The sequence below is a fragment of the Ursus maritimus genome, unplaced genomic scaffold, assembly GCF_017311325.1.
Source record: "Ursus maritimus isolate PB19 unplaced genomic scaffold, ASM1731132v1 scaffold_7, whole genome shotgun sequence".
Classification (NCBI taxonomy): domain Eukaryota; kingdom Metazoa; phylum Chordata; class Mammalia; order Carnivora; family Ursidae; genus Ursus; species Ursus maritimus.
Window position 1 is genome coordinate 54,206,257 of NW_024426885.1, and position 20,930 is coordinate 54,227,186.

The 20,930-nt window shown below is 49.6% G+C and overlaps 1 long non-coding RNA gene across 2 annotated transcripts in view; it reads left to right on the forward strand.

Annotated features, from left to right (window-relative positions):
- Positions 1–17,095, forward strand: part of LOC103667801 — a 31,126-nt gene extending 14,031 nt beyond the window's left edge. The window contains exons 3-4 of one of the 2 annotated variants that reach the window (XR_005833296.1): positions 7,569–7,675; positions 16,447–17,095. This is a non-coding gene — a long non-coding RNA (uncharacterized LOC103667801). The remainder of the gene's footprint in view (positions 1–7,568; positions 7,676–16,446) is intronic. The other variant, XR_005833295.1, reaches the window with a different exon arrangement.
- Positions 17,096–20,930: the final 3,835 nt, after the last annotated feature.

The window sequence follows — 20,930 nt, forward strand, 5'->3', positions numbered from 1 at the left end:
GTAGTTAAAAACATTCCCTTAAAGAAAATTCCTGGCCTCTGATGACTTAATTGATTAGTTATATCAAACATTTAAGGACAAAATAATACAAGTTCTACAGAAAGTTTTCCAGAAAATAGAAGAGGAGGGAACACTTCCCAATTCCTTTTATGAGGTAGGAATTTCCCTAATACTAAAACCAAAGATATTATAAGAAAGGAAAGCCACAGTCCAACATCCCAGGTCAACAAAAAGTAAAGTACTTTAACAAAATATTAGTGAACTGAATCTACAATATCTGAAGAAGTTGATGGATTGTGACTACACTTAGTCACACTTAGAATGCAAGGTTGTTTTAACATTCAAAAAGCAATGTATTTCACTAAATTAATAGAGTAAAAAAGCCCAGCAACACATGATTACCTTAATAGATATAGAAAAGCATTTGAGAAAATCAAATACTCATTCATGACTTAAAAACAAAACAAAACAAATTCAGCACACTAGGAATAGAAGGGAACTTCCACACCTGAGAAGGGGCATCCATGAAAAATCAGACAGTTAACATGACACTTGATGGCAGAAGACTGAATATTTATCCCTAATATGGGAAACAAGACAAGAGTTTCCACCCTCATCATCTCTGTGGAACAATGTAATAGAGGTCCGAGCCAGTGCAAACAGAGAAGAAAAAGAAAAAGCTTACGTATTAGAAAGAAAAAATCAAAATTATCTTTTTTGCAGATAATATGACCATTTGCCTATGCAGAAAATTCTCAGGATTCAATAAAAAAGGCTACTAGAATTGATTAGCGAGGTTAGTATGGTAACAAGATTCAAGGTTCATATTTTAAAAGCCTGTATACTAAAAATAAATAGATGAAAATGCAAATATTACAATATCTTTTATAATAGCAAGAAAAATATGAAATACTTCAGAACAAATTTAATAAAATATGTGGTAATTCCTGTACACTAAAAACTACAAAATATTGCTCAGAGAAATTAAAAATGATCTAAACAAAAGGGAGAGACATACTATGTTCATGAATCATAAGACTCAAGAGTGTTAAAGGATTCAGTGCATTTGCTCTCAAAATCCCAGATAGATATTCAGAGAAATTGATAAGCCCATTCTAAAATTCACGTGGAATTACAAAGGATCTGGAATAGCCAAAGCAATTTTGAAAAACAAAACAAACTTGGATATCTTACTGTACCAGATTACTTGGAAATCTTGCTATACTAGATTTCAGGGCCTACTATTAGATTACAATAATCAAGACAGTCTTACATTGGCATAATTATAGTTATTTAGCTCAATGGAACAGAAGAGAGTCCAGAAATAGACCCAAACATATATGGTCCATTGATTTTTGATGAATGTGCTAGGGTAATCCAATGGGGAGAGAATAATCTTCTCAACAGGTGATACTGGCGCAACTGGATATTCTTGGGCAAAAAAAAAAAAAATGAATCTCAATCTATATTAGACACCACACAAAAGAATTCACTCAAAATGGATCATAAACCTAAAGATGTGTGAGCTAAAGCTCTAAATTTTTATGACAAAACACAGGAGAAAATCGCTATGACCTTGGGTTTATTAGAAATTTAAATCTCTGATTAAAAAACAGCACAAACCATAAGGTAAAAGTTGATAATGTGGACTTATTCCAAGTTAAGAAAAAAACGCTTCGTTCTTCAAAATTTAATGATAAAAAGCCATGCTATAGACTGGGAGAGAAATATAAAGGACTTGTGTCCAGAATTTAGAACAAACTCTCACATCTTCATAATAAGATAAATAATTCAATAAAACATGGGTAAAGATTTGAATAGATTTTTCAATAAAGATAAAAAAATAGAAAATGAACACATGAAAAGGTGCTCAGTGTCATTACTCATCAGGGAAATACAACTCAAACCATAACGAGGTACTTCTACACACTTGCTAGAATGGGTAAAATGATACAGTCTGCTGATATCCAATGTTGACAAGAATGTGGAAAAATTGGAACTCTCATTCGCTCCTGGTGGGAACCTAAGATGGTACAGCTACTTTGGAGAAACAGGTTGACAATTACTTGTAAGCTATAAGTACATCCAACCTAACCGAGCAATCCTGCTCCAAGGTATTAACCCAAGGAAAACATGTTCATATGAAGAATTTACCTGAATGTTCATACAGTTTTGTTCCTAATGGCCAAATGGAAAGAACCCAGGTGTCCATCTGACAAATGGATAAACAAATAATGGTGTATTCATACAATGAAGTACTAGTCAGCAATACAAAGGACTTATCTAGTCATTCACACAACGGCATGGATACATCAAATGCATTCTGCTGGGTTAAAGAAACCAGATGCAAAAGAGTACATTTTGTATGATTCCACTGATAGGAAAAGTCAGAAAATTTGAAACTATAATGTCAGAAAGCTGACCCGTGGTTATCAGGGACCATGGTTGGAGGTGGATATTTGACTGTAAGACATTATGAGAGAGTTTATTGGAGTGATGGAAATGTTATGTTGATTATGGTGGTAGCTACATGACTGTATATATTTGCCAAGGCCCATCAAATTATACACTTAAAATTGGTGAATCTTAGTATGTGTAAATCATATCTCAATAGAACAAATCATTTCCCCAGGTAATTCTGATATACAGCCAGGGTGGAGACCACTGACTCAAGCTCACAACCTTATTTTATTGATGGGGAAATGCCAACGCCCGGGAAGGGAAAGCATTCGAGAGACACCGAGTCAGTGTCTATGCAGTGAGTGGGTGGGTGAGTGGGTGAATGAATTAATGAATAATATGATTGATGTTATTACAAATCAAATCCTAGAAATCATGTTGCCTTGCACCCAGATCTTTCCCCCTGCATCAGAATTAAGGAAAATTTGAGAATTGCCTCTTAATGGAGACAGAGAAATTATGGGGGTCAGAGCAGCCTCAGAGACAACCTGTGAGGCTTGTCCACAAGGTGGGTAGAGATCAGGAATGATGGGCTCAGGTATGGTGGGCTTGATTACCCCTGACCTTCCCTAACAAGCTTCAGGTCCCAAGACAGAATGCATTTGAGATGGGGCAGGTGCATTAGGATTGGTATATTGGAGTGGAGCCTGGCTACTCAGAATGGGGTCCAAGGATCAGCAGCAACAGCATTACTTGGGAGCTTCTTAGAAATGTGACTCTCAGGACTCACCCTAGACCACTGAATTAGAGTCTACCTTGTAAGTTTTGAGAAGTACTCCAGTAAGGGACTTTGCAAGATTTTAGAGGCTGGGGGAGAGGACAGGGCCAGAGATCATGTCTTCTTTTTCTCCAGAGGCAGCAAACTATACAGAGAAGAATGCTGGACCAGGGGGAGGGGCAGGTCACTTCCCTTTCTTGAGCGTTAGTGTTCTCATCTATAGAATGAGCATATGGAGAATTCCTGCTCAGCATACCTGTCATATAGAGGAAAGGAAAAGGCAGGTGTGAAATCACCATGGAAGCTGTTGTATGCTGGCATACCTGCCTCACCACCCTGTCCCACTCTGCCTGTGCTGTGTGATATGCTGGTTTTCATTCCTGGCCCACACTGACCTCCCCAGCTCCAAGCCCAGGCCCAGACCTACAGTTGGAACTCAGTAAATTCTCATGGCCTGATGGCAGTTTTATGGCCATCTGGTCCCCCTTTCACATTGCTCTCCTTACAGGTTCCTGAAGGTGGATACGAGCAAGCAAGGGGCCCCATCCCAAGTATGCTAAGTGGAGGGGAAGAATTACAAACAAGAATAGTTTGTAGGAGGCTGCTCAGGAGTGCATGTTCCTGGAGCCTTACACCCTCTGGCATCAGTGGACCCTGTACCTCCCGAGATTTCCAATAGTTGATTCTTGGGACTGCTGACCATTTTAACAGGAGCATGTCCTGCTCATACATGGTGATGGTTCAAGAGACAAGAGGATCCTTTCAATTCCAGCTTCCTATGAAAATGAGGACTCAGGTGTAAGGCAGGATTGCAGCAGCCCTGGGCTCTTGCAGCCTGAGTGCTGGCAGGCCCCTACCTGGCGCTGGCAGTTGGATCTCATTCCTACAGAAGAATAGCTAGTCCAACAGCATACGGCCCGCAACATGTTTAATCCTTGGCCCCTATGGTTCTGCCACATGCCATGTGATTCCCCTGGCACACACAGTCACTGCCTGCATTCATCTTCCTCCCTCAATATACTGATGTTATCCCTTTGGAACATGTTGTTAATCCCTCCTGCCTATATTATCTCTCTTCTGGCATGCATTCCTACTTCCACAGCATCAAGTTAACTTGCCTTGCATTCATTGTGACCCCCTGGCACTAACTGCTATTTCTGGAATGCCTGGGGACACCACTGGCATGAGCTGGCACGGGGAAGAATTCTCTGGTAATGGGCATGCTCACTCACTATGCACTGGGTAAGGGCTAAGGCATCTTTTCTGGTTCTCATTCTATGTGTGAACTAGGAGGCATTGTCCCCCTGCCTTTTTCAAGATCCTGCAGGAGCAACTGGGATTGATTTCATCTAACTACTGTTCTTAGTTAGCAGCAGTAATGTCTATATTGCTCTCAAGCTTAGCACCGTCAATACAGAACTTTTGATCCTGCTCCCCATCTCAGTAAGTGGCACTGTTATCTACTCACTGACTTACTTGAGCCGAAAACTCCGGTAGCAACCTTGATCCCTCCTTTTCCTTCATTCCCCACGTCCAATCCTGCTAGTGCTCCAATGCCTTCCATGTTTCCAAATCCAGTGAGAACTTTCCTGTACAAGTCTGTGTTAGTTTCCTGTGGCTGCTGTAACAAGTAACTACCAACTTAGTGGTTTAAAACAATGGAAGTTTATCCTCTCTCAGTTCTAGAAGTCTGAAATCAATTTCACTAGGCCAAAATCAAGATGTCAGCAGGGCCATACTCCTCTGGAGGCTCTAGGGGAGAACTGCTTCCCTGACTCTTCTGGCTTCTGGTGGCTGCTGGCATTCCCTAGCTTGTGGCCATAGCACCCCAGTCTCAGCCTCCATGGCCGCATTGCCTCCTCTTCTGTCTGTGTCAAGTCTCCCTCTGCCTTCCTCTTATGAAGATACATGCATTTAGGGCCCACCGAAATAATCTAGGATCATCACCCATCTCAAGATCCTTGATTCAATCACATCCATAAAGTGCCCCGCCTCCTTCTTTTTGCCATATAAGGTAACATTCCCAGGTTCCAGAGATTAGAGTGTGGATATATTTGGTAGTAGTGGGGAGATAACTTAACCTGCCACCCCATCTTACTCAGTGGTTAACCACTATCTTTGAAACTCTTTTTTCTCTTAGCTTCCATGCCGTTTCCTCTTTCACTGGCCACTCCTTTTCACTTGCCTTTGTAAGACTCTATTAGCAGGATTTCTGCTATCCACTCAGTTGCTCAGGCTGAAAACTCATGAGTCATTTTTGCTTGCACTTTCCCCTCATGCCCTTCCACAGCCATTCCATCAGACAACCTCTAAACTGTAGCCCAGGTCTTCCATCCTCACTTCTCCCCAGCTCACTTCTATTTGCATGACCACTACCTTTGTGGTCCAAACCACCCTTCTCCCTCACCCAAAATAGACTCTGTGACCAAAGGAATGTATCAGAAAGTTCAGGTGCCCATTGAGCATCCTCTCAGCCTCTCTCTGATTCCAGCCACGACTGCAGTGAACATTTCCAGGAAGGTTTCCACTGAGAATGTCTTATCTCAAGTACATGATGTGTGATTTCTTTGCTTTCTATACTAGGGCTTCTCTGATGCCAGTGTGGGACACCAGCAGAGATCTTCACAGCACAGGGCATGTGCAGCCTGGAAGCATGGCAGGGGAGAGTCAACATTGCTGGGCCAATAGGGAGATGGGAGTTGATATAGAAATGCTTCTCTCTGTGGACCATTGTGTGGAAAATTCTGAGAGGTATTCCATGTCCTCTTGAGAAAGTTCAATGAGATTAGCTCTGGTTTTATATGATGGGAAACAACTCAGTAATGCATATTTGTATTGGCTTTTTCTGTTTTCCTCTTTTATTCTCCCTGGCCCTTCATCCTTGATTCGTGGGATCACTTTCCAGATAAACTGCCTGCCCATGAGTCTTTACTTCAGATCCTGCATTTGAGTGGAACCCAGGCTAAACCAGTGAACTTTCCAAAATGCAAATCTGACTATGATTCCAAGGCCGTCCCTCCCCCCTCAAAACCTTCTAACAGCTCCTCAATGGTCTTGTGCTAATGGCAAAGCTCTTTCTGTGACCGACAACGGTCTGAAAAGTTTGGTCCCTTCCTGACTTTCCAGCACCTTTTCCCCACCCACCTTTTCACTTCCCAGCCCAGCCTCACTGTGCCTCCTTTAAATGTCTTTTCCTCTCTGAAATTTTTTTCTCCTCAGGACTTTCAGGAGCTGGTCCTTCTTGGAGCTCTTTCTTCCCCACTCCTCTTCTAGATGACTCCAGTTTATTCCTCATCTCTCAACTCAAACATCATTTTCTCAGGGACCTCCCTTACTTATAGATCAGGTAACACCCCCCCCCCCGACTATGCATTCTTCTAGCATAACTTTGGATAACTTTCCTTCTCAGAAATGTTTATTTTGCTTGAAGTTTTCCTTTTATTTGTGTTACTATATGACTAGTGTCTGTCTCCCTCATTAGATGATAAGCCTCAGGAGGATAGAGACTGTTAATTTTTGCTCTTTAGTTATCCTCAAGGCCACACCTAGTGCAAGGCACACATCATAAGCATTCAATATTTGTTGAGGAAATGAATGAATGAATAAATTAAAGCATAATTATTCCCCAATGTTCAAGGTATATATAACACCACGTTTCTATATTCTTTTCAAACAAATTAAACCTGGCTTCAACACTCACCAACCAATATCAGTAACTTTCAAGACTCCTCCCAAGCTTCAGTCTCTGAACAAATGCCTCAGGCTTATAGAGTTCTGGAACAGCAGAACAGACCCTGTTGTTAACTACGTGCAGGAAGTCATCCCTCCCCATTCCTACTTGCTCAGCCTTGATTGAGTGTACAATCCATTCCAAGGTTCATGGCTCTAACAGAGGCTTTACTTCTCCCTGCCAGCTGGCCCCACAGGGACCTTCACCTTGCCATTCAGTGACTAGTCCTCACAGCCCCCACATAGCCGCCCACTGAGAGTCCTGCTTCCTGGAAATGGGCTTAGGTCCATACACCCTTCCTTCCCAAGAAGCCTAAAATGCTGTTCTCTTTAAAAGCTACAGAGGCTCAAAAACACTCAGGTGCCAGCTTGTTTTGCCCTTCTCATTTCCAACACTCCCTTTTCCTTCTCAAAGGGTCTTGTGATCCCAGGAGTCATGCTCAGAACCTAGAACCTCAAAGGAGCTTGCCTTCCTTTACTTGGGGGGGAGGGGTTGGTGAGTGGTACAGCAATGTAGCAGTTTTTCCCTTCCTGTGTGGTGGCAGGGTAAGCTTCCTGCTTTCAAGGTTATGTTCACCTAAGAATGGACAGAATAATATTAAAGCACCTACAATATTGAATTCCTAATGACTCAATGTGTTACATCTGCATACAATTGTAGGTGGTTCACAGATATCTTCAAGCCCCACTGTGCCTCCTGGCTAGGTTATTTGGCACGTTCCTTGATGTGTTGCTGTCCGTGGTGCTGAAGCACCATCCGGCTCAAAGGTGAGATGGTTTCTCCTATTGTTTCACTTCTATGCAACTTTTCCAAGGACTCACACATTTTATTATTTACTTTTTTTAAGTGAAAGATTTTTTAAAAACCTGTCGTAGCAGAAATAGAATCAGGCCTGTCACTTCTCAATGTATGTAGCTGATTCTTGTACTTCGGGCAATTCCATCCAAAATTTTCCTTCTAGGAAGTTAGGGGAGGGTTGAGGCTCCTACCCCTTGCGCACCCTGTTTACGAGTGTCACTGTGCTTGAGAGAGATGCAGAGACTTGGGTGGGGAAGGCAGTGTGCACTTGGTCAGTATGAAGCTAGGCTGATCTCATTCATTTTCTTTAGCTAGATGCTGAATATAACCTGTCCACTTGGTTGTCTGTGCTAGAAGCCTCTGAGTCATCACCTCCTCCATCTGTCCCATCTCCCTAGCCTGCGAGTCACCAAGGCTAGTTTAGAAGTGTGTTCATTCACTCTCCCCGCATCCTACCGCTGTGGCTTTGAGTAGACTCTCAGCTCTAAGTCACAGCCACAGCTTCTCCTGGGTCTCCTGCCTCCACATTACACCTGTTAATGGAGCCTCCACACAAGTCAGGAGGATCCCCATTGTACTTAAGTGTTAAACCCAACTCCTTACCATGGCCTCTTGCCGACCACCATGCTTGGTCCTTCCTCTATGTGTTTGTAGATGCTGTACCTCCCTCCTTCTCTACCTTCATTCCTCTGTTTAGCAAACTCCTCATTCTTCTACCCAGCTTAAAGGGCCCTCCTCCCTGGAGTCTTTACTGACCTGTGCATCCCTGGGCCCCACACAGGTCCACAACCTCCCCCCCCAACCACCCCCCTACCCACAGCTTCTCTGTTCTCCTCTCTCAGTTCTGGGGCAGGATTATGACAGTCTCATCTTTCTACCCTCTTCATACTAGGTCCAACAAATGATGGGTGCTCAAAAAACATTTGCTGGAAGCATAGTTGCCTGGTAGATTTTGTCTGTCTTATCAATTGAACCTCCCTCAGAGATCAACCTTTTCCATCTCTATCTAGCAACCATGCTGGAAACTCCTCCTAGCCTCACTCCCTCTCACGTTAATTCATTTAATTCACTTATTCAAGAGCACATTGCAGCTGGCACTTACCTCTCATCCCCTGGCATTCAGAAGCCTGAAACTTGTGTCTGTATCACCTCCCAACTTACTTTGGTTTCTCTCACTGCATTCCAGTCCCTTTCGCTTTCTCATAAATTACTGTATTGAAGGATGCTGCTTTGTTTTAATATAGGAGTCTGTGGCCAGAGAGGGTGAGATACCCATTCAGTTTATAAGGCTGGGAAGTTGAAAATAGTCTACCCCTGGCCTGTACTGTGGTTGCCCCCATCTCTCCTTCTCCTGGCAGCCAGAAACTAAGATCTCCTCAGCATGTGCCCAACCATCAGCCTGCCTAAAATGCTCCACGAACCAAGCTCAGAATGAGAAAATCAAGCAAATATTTACCTAATGCATAGAGGAGAAGGAATTTTCCTCCAGTTGGAGATGAGTTCTAATACATTGCTGCAGCTATATCTCATTCACTCAGGCCATAAAACTCTGAGCCTGGAAGCACTTTGCCTTAGGGCAGGGGTGGGACGAGGATCTACAGGGGCCTCTGCTAAGTGTGGGAGGCAGGCAGATAGTGGGGCTCAGAAATCTTGAGGCTCCTGTTGTATGTATGTTCAGGATGGTAGTATTCCAAGTGTTATGACTTTAGGGTTTGAGATGGGGATGCTGGTTGGGTATAGGGGCCAATTGTGGATATAATGGACAGAGAAGAAAATGTTACAGGAGTGGGATGCATAACTCCACATGTGAGAAAAGAGAAGGCGTTCCAAAGCAATGGAAAGATAGTGAGTTTGGTCAAAGGATCCAGGGTGCATATAGGAGAACAGGTCCTAGACGTGGGGTAAGAGTTTTAGGTGTGGATGAAGGGGAACATTCTGGATTTATGTATCAGGAATACAGTTCTAGATGTGAGTTAACTTTAGAGAGGGCAGAATTCTAGATGTGATAAGATGGGAGTACAAGGACATTATGCTTGTGTTTGGGTGTGTGTGTGGGGGGGTGTGGAGGGGTGTATGTGTGTGTGTGGCTTAAGGCTCACAGACCAGGAAGCAGGCATGTGAAATCCTGAAGCAGATGAAAGCTAAGATGGGAAGGGTTTAAGACAGGGCAGAGGGTAGAGCTCATGGCAGAAGTCTGCTGCCCTGAGAGATCATCTGGGACAGCTCCCTGCCCACATTGCTCTCAGAGCCCTGTCCATGGCTCTGTATACAGAGGGCCCCTTCAAGCTCTAGCAGCTGGGCACCAAACAATCTCTCCATTCGTACTATATGTCCTCACTCTTGCTACTTGCTGTGTTGGGATATAGAGTAAGTCCTTTTCAGAATGTGTTCCAGAAACCCAAGTAAATAAGATGACCCCAGGAAGGGAACTCAAGGGGAGCCTGGGAAGAGCAGCAAGTGCCCCAGGAACATTGCTGATGAGGCTGGAGGGGATAAGTACCCTGGGGTCTGGGGGTCAAAGATGGCCCCCCTGAAATGGGCTTTAAAGGACCAGAAAGATTTGGGTTTGAGGGGATGTATTATAGCAAAGCAGTGGAATGAGGAGGCTGAGATGGAGTCTGGGGGGCAGTGGAAAGATCAAAACAACCACGGTAAGTGGTTTGGATGATCCTGAGGGGATTGCAAGCTCACATGTCTGAAGGGGCCAGGCAGGTGCTGCGAATGAGTGAAGCAAGCCAGGTACAAGAGGAAATTAAGAAATGAGGGGATGGAGACACTTGGGTGGCGCAGTCATTAAGAGTCTGCCTTCAGCTCAGGGCATGATCCTGGCATTCTGGGATCGAGCCCCATATCAGGCTTCTCCGCTATGAGCCTGCTTCTTCCTCTCCCACTCCCCCTGCTTGTGTTCCCTCTCTCGCTGGCTGTCTCTCTCTGTCAAATAAATAAATAAAATCTTAAAAAAAAAAAAAAGAAATGAGGGAATGGACAAATGGAGAGAGTGCCCCAAATAGCTAAGGACCTTCAAGATAAAAAATAAAATGAAACACTGGGCAGGTCAAATGAAATCTGGCCCATGAGCCACCAGTTTGAGACCCCGAGAGAGTAGCAAGTTCTTTAGCTGATGAGGGGTGTATGGCAAAGGCCTTGGATGTCCAGCGCAGTAAAGAAGAACATTCTGCAATCGGGCCTGTCAAGGACCACAGGGCAGCAGTGCTTTCTAGGTGGTGCCTTCCCCTTTCCTCACAAGGTGCCAACAGTTTATTGTAGACTCAGCATGGTTGGCCTTGGACCCATATTTTGCTTGCTAGATGACCTCATTCCCTCTCCATCAAGGCCTTCCAACCTGAGGACCTCTCAGCAAGGCCCCCTTCCCCAAACGCCTCCCAGGCTGGTCTTGCTTTGTGTGCAGAGCATCATCTCCTGGCCCATCACAGCATCCAGCGCACATTTCAGAGCTGACGCGGGCCTGCCTGCTTCCTTCGGGCTTGGTCCTTTGAGGTGTGACCCCCCCCTCCCAGAATCACCTAATCCCTTTTCATCCCCCTCTGGCGAGGTAGGCAGAGGAGGGCTCCAGGCACCCCAGCTCCCATTGTCTGTGCTCCTTGAAACGTTTAAAGGGATTAGGGGCTGGGGGCCAGGCCGGGTTGCCTTCAGGGATGTGTGTTCAGTGGGGGAGAAGATGAGATTCCACTTCCTTCCATCCCACCCGTCCAGAAGGGCTGGTGAGTGCAAGATAGATGGCGTGGATAAGGGGGCATCCAATTAATTCCAATTTAAACCCAATTTGGTCTCCTTTATAATTAGAACAGCAGGCGTGTTTTAATAGTGGATTATCTCTCCCGGGCAGTCGTTTGTCATTGCTCTTTCTCTGCATTGGGTCTTCTGGACCACCCCACCCGGGCAGGGGAGACAGAGCTGGGGAGCAGGGCAAGGCATGGATGGGGAGATTGCTGGGCATGGGTGCACAGAGGAGAGGTGACCACAGAGGCTCACGCCCCATCTTAGCCCATGTCTTGCCTAAGAAAGTCCTGCTCTGTGCCTCAGTTTCCCTGGCCATAAAATGAAAGAGGGGCATGTCAGTGGAGATTCTTTACTCTGACATTCATAGAATAAGAAAGAGCAGAAATTAATGGTAGATCTAGAAGTTGGGGCCATAGGGCTCAAAAGGGGAGTCAGAGACATCGGCTCTGCTGTGTGACCTTGGGTGAGCCATTGACCTTTCTGTGCTTCAGTTTTCTCACCTGGCAAATGGGGACAGTGAGGACGATAATCATGACAGAATATACCATTTATAATAATGTCTTAAAATGGCCCCACAGCCACGTTTCCAAGTGAGCTCTCACAGAGAAGACCCCCACCAGTGTCCCTCTCCACCCCATTCCCTACAGAGGCCCTTTGGGGGACACACTAGGAAAAAACCACAGTCAGACATGGGCAGCCCTAGCTTGGCTCTGCAGGGGCTCAGGAGGTTCAGAGGGGACTTCAGATATGATCCTGAAGATTCCAAAACCCCCTTCCCCACCCCAGGCAAAACAAAGGCCCCCCCCACAACCCCCGGCAATTGCAGAATTGATGCTTGAGTTGAGTCGCTCAGGAGGGCTGGCCGGGGCAGCTGCCGCTCGCCTGGCTCAACGTTGTGAGCCCTTTGCTGTTCGGCAAGTACATTTCCAGTCCATGTCTCTTTGGGCCTTGCCCACTCCCGAGTCAATGAGGTGGTTGTCATCGTTGTGCCTGCTGGCAGATAGGGAAACTGAGACTCAGAGAGGAAAAGGTGATGCTTGGGGGCCCACTGTTCTGTGAGGCAGAGAAAGTTTGTCAGTCCCGCACCCTGAGTCCAGCCTCGCCTGTAGCGCAATCTCCAGATTGCAGACGAGGTGCCCCAGGTACCCAGCTCCAGCCCCAGACCAATGGCCTGTGGCTTTTTCCCTGGGTCAGGGGCTCTGTCTGCAGGGATCAGAGCCTACTCCTTGTGACACAGAGCCCCTGGCCCACAGACCTCGCCTGCGGCCCTCCCCCCCCCACACCCCGCCCCTCAGCCCTAGGACCTCAGCCATGGCCTGTGGCCTCACAAAACCTCCCAGGGACGTCTGGGTAATTACAAGATTCTTCATTTACTGATGACACTTTTCATACCCAGAATGAACGCAGCCTTGTTCCCTCCCCACTGCCCAGGCAGGGTTCTTCCTCACGACGGTGGGATTGATGGGCCAGGTTGGGACTGGTACCTCCCTCTCCTGGGCCTCAAGACAGCTGTCCCTGCCACCACATGCTTCATCGTGTGGCACTGGCTCTCTCCCCCTCTGAGGGCAGGGCTCTGTGCTTGGCACCCCCACATCGAACCCACACAGCCAGCCCCTGGCCCACCATTACTCCCCTCTCTTTGCCATAAGGCAATGAAGGCTCGAAGAAGGTAAACCACTTTCCTGAGTTCACAAAGCGGATGAGTGAAAAAAATCTAGGTTCCTCACCACCAACACCTTTGCCCCACAAAAGCCCATTCTTGAATCAAAACATTGGAGAAACCTGGTTTTATAACCAAATGCAAAAGGAAAGCCAAAATACCTGATTCTTGCTCTCTGAATCTGTCATAGGGTCATTCAGGAGAGGCCAGGTCACGCCAGCGCAGGATTGAGACGGGGTAGGGGTGGGGGGCTAGCCAGGGCTCCTAAGCTACAGCGCTCTGCGTGGACACTTCTGGAGGCCTGGCTCAGACAGGCCTTGGTTTCTGTTTCGAGCCCATCAGCTACACTTTGGCGCCTGGAAACATTTGGAGTAGCTGGAAAAGGGGCAGGACTAGATGGCCCGCGAGCTCTTCCTCCCCTGCTCAGGCTCTCTGCGGCTGGAAGGCGCTGTAACCCGCCTGGGGGAGTTCCTCCTTAGAGCTCATGTGAGTGTCTCTGACTGCACTGGGCAGGGCTCCTGGACTAAACCGTAGGAAAGTCCTAGATTTGGGGGGAGGGACGCTGGAGAGGGAGGCAAGGGTTTACTTGCCACAGCCTCTATAAGGCTGGAAAAATGAGGCTCTTGCCAGAAAAGGTTTTTCTGTCCTGAGGGAATTGCAAAACAGCAGGGTAGCTTATTTATATATATGAAAATATGCGTGAATATATATATATATATGTGTGTGTGTGTATGTGTGTGTGTGCGCGCGCATGCGTGTGTATAAGCTTTGTGGTATTTGTGTGAACTTAACACACAGCATGGAAGCTTAAAGCTGACAAGTGGAATTTAGTTAGCAGGGCGCCCCTTATTCCCGATTTATGACTTCACCAGGGACTCATGCAGGCTGCCGGGCTGGGGCGTTGGTGGCGGGGAGAGAGCTGAAGACCCAGGCACCAGTTGAATTATGAGTCACAATCTATAAACCATTACGTGCTGCGGATTGCAATGATATTTATTGCGATCTGACCACTCGCGTGTCAAAACTTGGTTTCGCACATGGGGAGGAGAAAGGGATCTCAAAAATCTGTTTTAGAGCCAGCTGCGCTCAGCTGTGGCCTGCAGACCTGGGGATCAATTGACACCCCCCAGCTCCCCTCTTCACATACCCCTGCGCTCCCAACACGGGGACCTGAAGAAGCTCAGTCCATTTTGCTGGGTAAAAACTTCATTTATTTTTAAGGGTAGGATGCAAGAGAAGGATGAAAGGAATCTACCATTTCCTGGCCTCCTGTGTACCAGGCACCATGTGAACATACGTTCTTCATCACAAGCCTGAGAATGAAACCCTCTCATTCCCCCATTGACAGCTGGGGAAGGCGAGGCCCAGAGAGACGTATTGGTTCATTCCTAGAGACAGGACAGCGTAACGGTTAGCAGCGTGTACTTGGGAGCAGTGATGTGGGTGACACTGGGCAAGGGACTAAACCTTGCTGAGTCTCAGCTTCCTCAACTGAAAAATAATAGAAATTACATGAGACAATGTGTGAGATGAGCATTTAGGAAGATCCAATACACAGTAACTGGTTATTGGGGTCATTATGGTTGGTAAAGCTAATGGTAGATTTGTAACCAGGTGTGTAGGGCCTTAAAACCACAGAACTTTCCAGATCATCACCCTGCCTGTAGAGTTGAGTGGTTTACTCAAGCCCCAGAGCCAGGGAAAGCATCACCAGGGAGCCCAGCCCTGTGCTTTCAGCTTCTCTCCCCTTGGGGTCATTACCCAGGCATCTCCTTTACTTGCCTGTTTGCTGGCTCCACTTGTATGGGTGTGTGTGTGTGGGGGACATCTCACCTCGTCCCTTCACAGGTTTCACAAAGCCCAGTGAGGCCTGAGGTTTGCAGAACACGGTGAGCTCAGACCATTCTGCCAGCAAGTAATTTGGAGCACTGTAGGTCTATCACGGCTCCCCTGCAGACCTTCTCAGAGCCTTTTTACACCATGAGGCTTGTTATGGCTCTGTGAGAGGGTATATGGTTTGAAGTGTTTCCTAATTTATTGACCAGGAGAGTTGGGGTAGGAAGGAACCCCTAAAACACATTCATCTTAACAATGCTCGGGTGGAAGGCTGTTTCTTGGGCATCAGGGTGCAATCCCCACTTTCTGCATCACTCATTAAAGCTTTGCAAACCCCACTTGGCCTCTCATGACTTGGAGGGCATCCCTGGGTGTATTGGCTCAGCTAGAGCCCAGGACAGACGGTGGCAAGCAGGAAAGAAAAGATCAGAGCCACGCCGGGATTAGCCGAGCACAGACCGGTGTGTGCCCTTGGCAAGCACCTGCCCTCCCTAGGCCTTAGTTTCCCCACCTGTTAGAGCAGATGAGCTCGAAGAGTCATCCAGTTCAGGCTTTGTGTGCTCGGGCGTCTGCAGGGCAGAAGAAGTCCTGACTCCTCTTGGGCTGTCTGCTCCAGCCTCCTCCAGCCCCACCCACTGCTTCGTCCCAGCCCCCACCCCAGGGAGAATGACAAAGGAGCCAACAGACCGACCCAGGCTTAATGTAGCTGGAGCAAATTAATAATTGATGCACGAAGAGACAAGATCTGCCTCAGAGGGATGTGAGGAAGGGGAGGGGGCCGAGGCCCACGTCAGGCCCCAGCTGGGAGCAGGGTGGGCTCTTGTGGCAGCAAGACATTGCCCAGGCACCTGGGGGGTGGCCGCCCTGGGAACCCTGCCAGGCTCTGCCCAGTGAGACCTGAGGATACGGCCCTGGGGACACTGACTTGGCCATCGGTGAGGATAGGGTGTTGGAGGTTGTTTTTGCTTCAGGACCACAGGGCCTGGGCTAGTTGGAGCCTGGCCCTGCCCCAGGGGTTCTTCAAGTTGGGTGGCCCTGGTATGATGTCACCAGAACATGGGGCAGTGGAAAGCAGGTGGGCTTAGGGGACCCTTGGGGTGAGTCTGGTTTGGGACCTCCATGCTGTCCCCAGATGGCCGTCTGTGCCCCTGGCCTGGGGAATCTGCATACCTGGGCTAGTCTGTGACCTTGCAGCAGGACCCAGGCCAATCCTTTGTCTCTCTGGGCCTCTGCAACGTTGGGGGCAGGGGGGTGGTGGTGGCAAGTGATTGCCAGGCTCTTCAGTCTTCCTCACATCCCAGTGCTGAGCCCGAGGGCCAGCCTGGCACAGTAGCCACCCTAGGGACAGAGGTGGGGGGTGGAGGGTGGAGGGGGCAGTGGAGCCTGGTCTATCCTAGAAGGTCCCCTCGCAGTCAACATTCAAACCAATTTGTCCCTCTCGGGAGGGCGAGGGGTGTTCCAAGAGCTGGCAAGCCCTCACACGCTCAACACCCTTGTTCCCAGGACTCCAGGAGCGAAGGGGTTGTCAGAACACATCAGCTCCATCCCCAGGACTGTCACTACCAGACACATCAGCACAATGCAAGAAGAAGTGCTTGCGTTCATCCCCTGCGTTGCGTCCTTGCGAACCTGTGCAACCGGCCTGAGGCGGCAGGCAGAGCTTCTCCTTGCTTGGCCCGCCCTCCTACAGCCCTTGCTGGCCCTCTGTTGGGGTGAGGGGGCAGGACAGTTGGTCCTCCCTGCTGTCCTCATGCTGAGGCTGTGCGACGGTCAGATCCACCCGGCTGCTGGGAGGGAAGGGGTCTGTCAGGCCAAGGGGAGAGGGGAGAGGGCAGCCCTGTTTCCCCGTGGCCAGGGAGGGGGCTGGGCCAGGAGGTGATGCCAATCACAGCTGCCCTTACTCTGTGCTGACATGGTGCCGAAGGATCTGGATCTTCTCGTCTGAGCCTCACAAGCACCCCAAAAGGTGAACATTACCTGTCCCATCTTACGCAAGGCCATGGAGACCCGCTTGTCCAAGTTGGCAGAGCTGGTATGGGAAGGGCCAGGATCTGTCCTGTTGGAATCCCTGTCTGTCTGATTCTAGAGCCTGTCCTCCTATCTACTCTTGCATGCTCTCATTTGACATTCATTAAATAGACATTTCTTAATATCTGTTGCACACGTACGCACGGCTGACCGTGCATTAGGATCTGAGGGGTTGTTGGAAGCCTGGTGCCCCAAGGTTGAAGGGAAGGAAACCACATATGCAAAGGCCTGTAGGGGAGAGGACACACCACCCACTCAGAGAAAGGAAGATGTTGTGTACGGCAGGAGCCCTGAGTTAGAGACAGGAGGGGAGAAGGAGGCTACAGAGACTTCCAGGCCACAGCGTGGAGCTTGAACTTCACCCTCAGTCAATGGATGGCATCAACGGGTTTTAAATAAGAAGGTGGCATAAGTGGGCCAATGTTCTGGAAAGATCTCTTTAGCTCTGGAGTGCCCATGGGCCCAAGGGGATGAGATCGGGGGCAAGGCTGGAGCTAGCTGGCATTCATGCAGGTGGAGGTGGCAAGAACCTGCCCCAGGGGTGTGGCCGTGGCTATGACAACAGAGGGCAGACGTTGAACAGGTGAAATATGCACTTCATGCTTGCTTGGCTGTGAGCAGATGGGAAAGTCAAGGTTGGCCCCTAGGACTCACTTTGGGTAACAGATGAATGGCACATGAAATTAGAGGGTTCCAGACAGGGAGAAGCTTGGTCACTTTGGGACTGGTTGGGTTTGAGGTTCCGAGGGACCTCCGCCCGTCACCAAATATACGGGGTCTAAAGCTAAAGAGAGAGGCCTGAGCTGCGGACAGAAGCTTCAGAGGCACACATGAGGGATGGGGAAGCCTTGGGGTACAACCCTTGCCAAGGGAGAGGGCAAGAGACAGTGAGAAGAGGACAAAGTGCAGCCAGAATCCCAAGAACAAGCAACAGATGGGGCGAGCAGAAAGAGGAGTCTGAGAAGTTTGCCATCCATGCAGTCAGACAATAAATCCCGCTGCACCGGGGGCCCAAGCACTGACCATGGCGTCCCTCATACAGGGTGGCTCCTGGGACTGTCCCAACCGGGAGCCGGTCCATGTGCCTTTGCCACGCCCCCCCCCAGATGGAACCTCAGGTCCCCTGGTGCCAGGGGGTCCCACTGAGTCTTCTTACTGGCCCTGTGAGGACACAGGTGGAACAGAGCCCAGAGCAAGGGGTGGGGATTGGGGAGGACGTCATCCAGCAGAGGGGACAGACTGAAGGAGGGCCCAGGGACGAGGGCAGCTTGGCGCTTCATGGTGCCATCATCTCCCTGGATTTGGGGGCTGGGACTCTTTGGTCGCAGCCAGAGAGCAGGGCTGGTGGCCTTGGCTCATGGTTGGTTCCTACAAGTTCGGAGGCTACCCCAGAAGTTGTACAGAAGGCCGGTGTTGGGGGGCGGGGCTGTAGCAGGGCCATCCCACTGACTTCCCTGGAGTCCCCACTCACGCAGTTGGCTCCCTGCGTCTGCTGTTGGGTCTCTGTCTTGCCACTGCGCTGCCCAAACCCATCCCAACCCCCTCGCCCCTCGGGAGAAAATCCCAGGTGCATTCCACACAGTGTCAGAGGGACCCCGAGTTGCCCAGGGTAGTCCCCTGCTTCGTGGTGACTCTCCTCCCCTTCCTGCCTCCCTCTATCCTTCTCACAGCACTTCTGGGCTCATCTCAAAAAAAAAAAAAAAAAAAATCCCTTGCCCTCAAATCCTTGTCTCAGAGTTGGCTCTGGGAGGACCCTGCAGGAGTCCAGGGTGGGAGGTTAGGACATGACCTTCGTTCCTCCTCAGGACCCCTGAGACTTCTCCCCTCACCCCTGCCTGCCAAGAGCTCTGTGCCTATTGCCCCCAGCAGCAGCCCCTCACTCCACTCTGCTTCCCTTTCTGCCCCTTGAATGTGATCAGTGAAGGGTGGGAACGGCAACGATGCAAGAATATGGGGGCTTGGGGGGCTCATCACTGGCTGAGCGAGTGCCTGGGCCTCCGGAGCTGGGATGGGCAGGATGGTGTCGGCTGCGGCAGCTGATGCCGGCTGATGGCAGAGGCCCGCATGGGGCTGGAGCAGAAGCAGTTAGCTGCTGTGGTGACAGCCGAGACAGGGCGGCTAAATGGGCCCATTAGAGGGCATTAGTGAAGCAATTGGACGGGCCTGAACCCAGACGCACCCCCTTCCTCGCTGCCTCGTGGGGGCTGGGGCTGGGGCTGGGGAGCTTTACCTGAGACCTGTCAGGGACTGCGCCCCCAACTGAGAGCTGTTTTGAAAGGGGAGGGTGCCCCTGTCCTGCAGCCACAGCCCCTGGCGGCGGAGTGCCCATCTGTGGTCATTTGGAGTCTGCGTGCCGAGTGATGCCCGGCCAGATAATGGCTTTAATGGGGCCTCGCACGCAGAGCACTTAACACACTTTCCAGAGCCGGGTCCCAGACGTTAGCTCATTAGCTCAAACCTCTGAGGCCCATTTCACAGGTGGGGGAGGGGGAGGGACCCATGAAGTGACATGTTAAAGGTTAACCACATGGTTCTTTGTCCCGAACCAAGCCTATCTGGCCCGGCCGAGACTCTGATGTCCCTTGAGACTTTGCGGGACTGGGTTTTATTCATCTGTAACTCCAGGGTCTGGTGTTAGGCTGCACGGAGCACGTGCTTCTCCAAGTGGTTATTGAGGAAGATGAGGACCCAGCCCTGGCTTCCCGATGCCCTGGCTGTGCAGTGTGGTGTCATGGGGGCCGGCAGACGTGGGCTGGAACCCTGGCTAGATCACTTACTTGTTGTGTCCCATGGCCAAATGATTTCATCTCCCAGAGCCTCTACGTCCCCACCTGCGGAATGGGACTAATAATAGGACCTGTTCCCAGGGTGCTGAGGGTTAAATGAGACACCGTGCGCCGAGAGCTAAGGGGGCACTTAGCACGTAAGTGTGCCGGAAATGGCAGGGGGTGTCACCGTGCTTTCATCATTACCCACTTACACAGTGGGTGACATTGGAAGTGCTTGTCTAAACAACAGTAGCCGTGGCTCCTGGAAGGTGACCCAGGGCTGGACTTGCAGAAGCAGCAGGAAAAGAGGAGAAACTTGGAAGGAAAGCCCAGGCTGGCTCCACGGCTGCTCCAGACATGCAGGGGTGGGGGTCCATAACCTCTGAGGGCACTGCAGCTCTCAAAGCCTCGTACGTGACAAGGGTGGGGTGGCCCTTCTGGGGACGGGGCCACAGGACAGGGACAGCCCGGAGGAGCAAGTCTGCATGAGGGTGGGCCGGATCCGGGGCAATCAGACATCGGGGGCTCTGAGAACATCCCTCTTGACCCTGTGGGCCCAGCCCAGCCATCACAAGGTGGAGCTGTGGGGGTCTGGGGACAGGGGCACGGGTTGTCCTCAGCTGCCCCTGCTGGAAGGGGGCTGCTTAGCTGAGGAGGGGGGAGGAGGGGAGGGTGTGCAGGCTTTGCTGCAGTCGGGCTCTGCTTATAGCAAAAGCGTCTCTCCCTCTGGGCAGTGGGAAGGGGCCCCCAGCCCCCGCACTGTCGCCCTGCCCGACTCTGGAGGAAGCACTCATGTTATGAATATGAAATAAACCTACCAGCCTCCTGCTAAGCTCCTCTTGTTTTCTTCCTCTGCACCCATTATTAAGTTCCAGCTGTGTCTGGGCAAATAGAGACCGGGTCCTCTCTCCAGAGCCCAAATGGGAAACTGAGGCCAAAGAAAGCTGGTGACTTGCATTCAACTTCCCTCACTGCAGTTCTGGGGGGATCTGAGAAGGGAGGGTACACAGATGACCCAAGCGTGCCTTTGAGAACGGAATGGAAGTGCACCCTGGCCCCACATGGTCAGTAACCCGCCCTCCTTTCCCGCATCTGCTCTCATCTGCCCCTTTCAGCACCCCTGCGGAGAAGGCAAGAGGGAGAACTAATAGGCCCTTTCCACAGGTGAGGAGATTGAGGCCCCGGGGGAGC